This window comes from Nicotiana sylvestris, chromosome 6 (assembly GCF_000393655.2).
Source record: "Nicotiana sylvestris chromosome 6, ASM39365v2, whole genome shotgun sequence".
Taxonomy (NCBI): domain Eukaryota; kingdom Viridiplantae; phylum Streptophyta; class Magnoliopsida; order Solanales; family Solanaceae; genus Nicotiana; species Nicotiana sylvestris.
Genome location: NC_091062.1, coordinates 28,567,099 through 28,573,509, shown reverse-complemented (window position 1 = coordinate 28,573,509; position 6,411 = coordinate 28,567,099).

The window sequence follows — 6,411 nt, the reverse complement described above, 5'->3', positions numbered from 1 at the left end:
TCTCAAGCCCTTGAACCATCGTCCGTGAGGAGAAGAATCAGAGGACTACATCTCTTTAGATTTGGAGATATTTTAGAGACTGTAACCCCATTACTTGAACTCGAATATAATATTTGTCGCTATATTTCTTGTCTTAATTATTATTTTTTAGGAGCAAAATTTAGTTGTTACAAATTTTGGCACGTCCGGTGGGACCATCTCTACCTCTCATCTCTTCTCTTCGAAGTTCAAGAACACCAAGATAACCTCAATAAAAATCAACTCTAGATATGACCCCAAAAGTGGATTGGAAGTTGCCATGGAGATTGTTAGCCAAATCAAAAGAAGCAAAGTTGAGACGCTAAGACAACAAATGCTTGAAGTGTTGTCCACAACTCATGTTTTTGGTCCATCTTTTCCAAAAGAAGTAAGATCCTCTTCATACATGCTAGAAGAAGGGAACAACATCACTAAGGTGGTTGAACAAACTTTGGTGCGATTCAGCCTATCAAAAGAATGCCACCACCAGTCCTACAATCCCTTCATGCAGAAAGATGACGACGTCTTGAGCAATGAATTTTCTCCAATATCTCCTCATGTGACTCCAAAATTTGCTTTGTATCCAAGTGATGTTCCATACCATTCTGCGTCCTATGCGTTGGTTATGCAAACGATGATGATTGAAGCTTCTGCCATAGAAGAACAACTTACAAATTTGACAAAAGCAGTTGAAGGCCTGACAAAGTACATGAATTATCAAGATGATAAACTTTCCAAGTTGATGAATAAGGTGGAGAGTATGATGGACGAAGAATCAATCCAAGCACCTAGGAAGCTTCCATAAATTCATGAGAAAGGAGAGTCCTCTCCAAATCTAGCAACAATGACCAAAGAGCTTCACGTCTCTTCTGATGGACAGATTCATGTTGAGCAATTGAAGGACTTCATCATAGGGGTCATCAAAGATAAAATTGAGCCTTTGCCTAAATCTTTCCTTACATACGCAAAGTTGTACATACAAAGGACTTGATAACTTGAAGATGCCAAGAGGATATCAACCCCTTAAGCTTCAACAGTTTGAAAATAAAGGGAATCCCAAGCAACATGTTGCATACTTCGTCGAGACGTGCAATGATGCTGGAACTTATGATGATCACCATGTCAAGCAATTTGTTCGATCTATTAAAGGAAATGCTTTCGATTGGTATACATATCTTGAACCAGGTTCCATTGATAGTTGGGAGCAAATCGAGCAAAAATTCTTCAATCGCTTCTATAGCACGAGACGCATTGTCAGCATGACTGAACTTACAAATGCCTACCAATGGGAGGAGGATCCAGTTATCGAATTCATCAATCGTTGGAGGAGTTTAAGCCTCAACTGTAAAGACCGTCTTAGCGAAACTTCTGGCGTCAAAATGTGCATCCAAGGTATACATTGGGGCCTTCGCTACATCTTGCAAGGAATAAAGCCTAACACTTTTGAAGAGTTGGCCACCCGTGCACATGATATAGAATTGAGTATGGCTATATGTGGAGATCAAAGGTTGTCTGTCTTTGAGACTCACGACAAAAAAGAAGTAGACAATGCCGAGAATGGGGGAAAGTATTCATCTGAAATTGAAATTGAAGAGCCTAAACTGCATGTCGCAATGCTCCTTGATGCATGAGCCTAAACTGCAAGTCGCAATGCTCCTCGACACATGAGTCTAAACTGTATGTTGTAATGCTCCTTGATATACGAGCCTAAATTATATGTCACAAAACTCCTCAAATTTGAGCCAAATCTTCAAGTTGTAAAGCTCCCCAAATTTGAGCCAAATCTTCAACTTGCAAAGCTCTTCAAAATTTGAGCAAAGTGTTTAAGTCACAAAGCTCTTCAAGTTTGAGTAAAATCTTCAAATTCGAGCAAAGTCTTTAAGATGTCAAGTTCTTCAAATTCGAGCAAAAACTTCAAGATGCAAGCTCTTCAAATTTGAGTAAGTCTTCAAGATGTAAAGCTCTTCAAATTTGAGCAAAATTTTCAAGTTGCTATACTCCTTGTCCGCACGAGTATAAACTGCATACAAAAAAAGAGCTTATAGTTTTTTTGAACTATGTAATGACGTGATCCTCTTTGATGGGGTACGTAGGCAACTTAGATTTCATTCTAAGTTCAGTCATTTAAGCAAAACAAAAGGAGCCAATTCCTTTTCACGATAGCCAAAAGAGGATGCTAGCTCTTTGTATGCGACATGTGCTTCTTTGGTAAGTTAAAAGAAGTAGTTATTCCACATCAAAGCTTAAAGGATAATGCGCCATATTTTCTTTCATCCAGCCGCATGAAAAAAATGCGTCATGTGCTTCTTTCAATAAAGGTTGAAGGAGGAGATGCTCTCCTCCATAGCTCAAAATATGGAGCACTACATGTATCTTTTCGTCAAGTCATGAGAAGGACGTTTTATGCAATTCTTTTCCAAATTGCAAGAAGAGGTTGTTCTACTCCAAAGCTTGAAGTTTAGGACACCTTATGCACTTCTTCGACAAGTTGAAAAGAAGATGTGGTTTCAGCCCAAAGATTGCAGGATGGCTACTTCACATACGTGCTCGCAAAAGATGCAAGAGTACTACTCCTAGTGTCTCGCCAAGCTACAAAAGAGGAGATATTCCACATGTACTTATTCGCCTGGTTGGAAAAGGATACTCTAAGTGTCAATCTCGCCCAGCCGCAATAAAGAGACGAACAGTTCAACCCCAACCATGTGGACCTCTAGTGAATCTTCTTAAGGATATCAAGACTGCTCTTGAAAATCTACAAAAGAGAAAGATTTTGGAGCACCCCGGTGCCAATGGCATGAAGATTTTGGTTTTGCCTAGTTGATCGATGCCAACGACATGGAGCTTTAGCTTAGTAACAAGTACCAGTGTCAACGACATGACACTTCAATATGGATGGAGGACTTGCCATGGACTTATTCGCCAAATTGCAAGAAGAGGATGCCATGAAACTCCTTCTAAGGCAGGGAAGGAATGTGAGCGGTAATATTGGCGGTGAAAGACGGACCTACTTGAGTGATTGTGTGTTTGCCAAAGCTCGACTGGAAAGGTGGATGCACCAAACTGTTGTCCGCTAAAGCCTCGGCCGAAAAGGTGGATGCGCCAAATTTTTGTCCTCCAATTCCACGAAGATGAGGATGCTCCAAGCTTTCCCTCACCAAACCTACAAAAAAAAGTATGCTGCCCAAAAAAATAATCTTCCTGATTTCAGAGCTTGATTAAAAAAACCTTATTGTGGCTGGATCAAAAGGGGTAGAGCTTCAAGTTATATATATGTTATAGCTCTCTTATTCTTCTTTTCAACGGTGCAAATGGCTCATGATTTTGACCCTTCTACCTCGAGATGTGAATTTTTCGGCGAGAGTGCACAAAGCTGAAAGAGCCGGCACGTCGAAATCATCGTGTAACTTCTGAATAGTATCTGGAAGGATTTAGGAGCAATCTGATTGTGATATTTATTGAAGTCGAAGTTTGGGAAGTCTAGTTTTCATAGCTGTAAACCGCTCGTGATTCTGATATTCCTGCGCCAATATATGAACCTTTCAGTGAAGGCGCGCAAAGCTGAAAAGTCGAGCACGACAGAATCTAAAGCGAAGTTTAGAAATACTCCTGAGAAAGTTCAGAATGAATTTGGCTTCAAATTTTTGATATGTTGTGGTGCTCCGTGTTTAGTGTAAAGTAAATCAAGCGGACTGCAATTCGTACGCTCGTACACCAGGTTATGAACTTTTTATGAAGGGACCCAATTCAATTCAGTGGGATCCTTCATTCACATTTTTTCCACCAAGAACGTTTTCTATGTGCCAATCTGAAAGGCCAAACGCGGCATCACCTAAAAAAGAAAACTCAAAATATTACCTGAGATGGTACATAATGATTTTTGCTCCCATTCTTGGATATGTTTCAGTTCTTTGTGTCATGTTTTAGGAGAATTGAGTGACTCGCGTTTTCGATGCTCCTGTGGTAAGATATGAATGTTTTCTCGCAGATGCACAAATATAATAACTCCATGCAGCTTCTGTAACCAAGGAAAAGAAATGCGACTCATTGACATTGAAAAAAAAAAGGAAAAAGAAGAAGCAAAAATCGTGGAGATGATTTGCTCAGTTTTGAGGGTGAAAACAAAGCCACACAACGAGGTTACGTTCTTATATAGACAATTAAGCTGGTGGTGCTTTTCCCTTGGCACAAAGAAATTTCCTTATAAGAAAATGAAATTGCCATGCCTAATATGGAATTCTGGAATCATACCGTTTACACTCCAAGAAAGAATCCTTTAAAAGGGAAAGAGTGTTGGTGAAACCTTTAATTCTCGTAATTGATCATATTAAATAAGGAAAGCTCTAATGTCAAAGATGATATTCAAGGTAGAAGTAAATCAACAGTTTCGAAGACCTCAAATTGAAGGCATATATGGCTAGTTCAAAACATTAAAATTTCGGACTGTGTTGTACTAGTTAACTACAATTAGATCTTAAGTGGGCTAAAATAAAGGAAAAAATAACTTCTTCTTTACTTCAAGTTTTGTCAAGTCTACACCCCGACAACCTTGAAGTAGGGGGTATTTGTAGATAATTAAAATTTTATTAAATTTAAATCCACAAGTAATTTGGATTTTTATCATTTTTTTAAATACATATTAGTACAAATAATATTATGGGCTAGTATAATGGGGTAGACTATTTAAATCTAATATAAATTAATTTAAATAAAAGTCCAATATATTATTGGGCTAGCCCATCAATTGGTCTTCTATCAAATGGGTCGGCCCATAAGCCTCAAGCCCAATGAGCTACTAGGGTTTTCTTGGAGCCTACTCCATCCCATACTTATATAAAGGGGTTAAAGGAGAAGGCTAGAGGGACAAGTAAGTAAGCAGAAGGAAAGGCTAAAGAAGCTCTGAAGAATAGCATCAAGGTCTCCATCCATATCTGCAATCGTCGTCTGTGGTCAAATTCTCCATCCATATCTGCAATCGTCGTCTGTGGTCAAATTCGAAAGGCGAACTCAAATCAGAGACGGGCAGCTTCAAATCTTTCCGTTCGTGATAACCCAACATCAAATCCTGGTTCGTGTCGACCTTCAAATTGTTCGTGATGTACTACAAATCTGAAATCTATCAATTTTAAGATCAAGCTCTCAAGCTCTTGAACCATCGTCCGTAGAAGAATCAGAGGACTACATCTCTTTAGATTTGGAGATATTTTAGAGATTGTAACCCCATTACTTGAAATCGAATAAAATATTTGTCGTTATATTTCTTGTTTTTGATTATTATTTTTCACGAGTGAAATTTAGTTGTTACACTTGGTTCGATATAATCCAGGGTCGATCTTTAACCCATCACGTTTTGGCCTCGATCTGTCATGCAATAGATGAGCCCGATTTCGACCGTATATAATTTTCATTTTCTCATGTAAATTTTGTAAACGTGATTTCAGAGTTTATAATACAAAGGTATTGACTGCTTGTGTTATTATTGAGCTTCTTTTCGAATTACATTTTTGGTTTATATTTAGTACTGTGATGTGAACAATTTGGTTTATACTCAGTACTAATATTGTGATGTGTTAATTAGTGTGCTGAGGACGTTTTTTCAGTCTTATAATTTTGGTAGATCTTAAAAGTTTGCGTTCGATGTAGCGAACATACTAGCTGGTGTTTCGTTAATTTGGGCTTGCTCAAGAAAATCATAAATACCAGTTTGAACCATGAAGTTGTGTATATGACATAAAAAGGTTAGGTGGTCTGTACCCACAACGAACACCCCATTTGTGTTATAGTTGACAATATAGACAAACGACACAGCAAAAAATTAATCACAGTTGCGTCCAAGGGTGTAGCTTAGTGGTTAATGAAGTAGGTGAGAATCATGGGTCTCAAATTCAAATCCCAGTGGAGACAAAAAATAATAGACAATTTCTTCGCATCTATCCAAGTCTTGATACTTGTTATCGGTGTGAGAGGCGGTTGTTATTGTTGACGCAGCCTGCATGAAATTCATGGCCACATTGAAGTGTGCGAACGATATTTTCATCTTTATACTCAAGTAAACATATGGCGCATACTTCTTGTTCCTCCTCCTCATCTATATCCAATGCGAAAGCATTATAACTACTTATTTCAACCTCAAATTTCTCCTCTTCTTCTTCTTCTACAATTTCTTCATCCTCGAACTCGTCTTCTTCCTCCTCCTCCTCTTCTTCTACTATTTCTTCGTGTGCAGGCAAAACTACAGCATTCCTCCTTCTCAGCTGATCCTTGACGCAATCTAGATGAAACGCGTCTCCATATCACTATTAATATCTCTTCGTTCTGAATTTCAAGACAACATATGAAACAATATGTTTGTTCCTCACCATCATCTATATGTTAAGGCTACTGATACTCCACGTC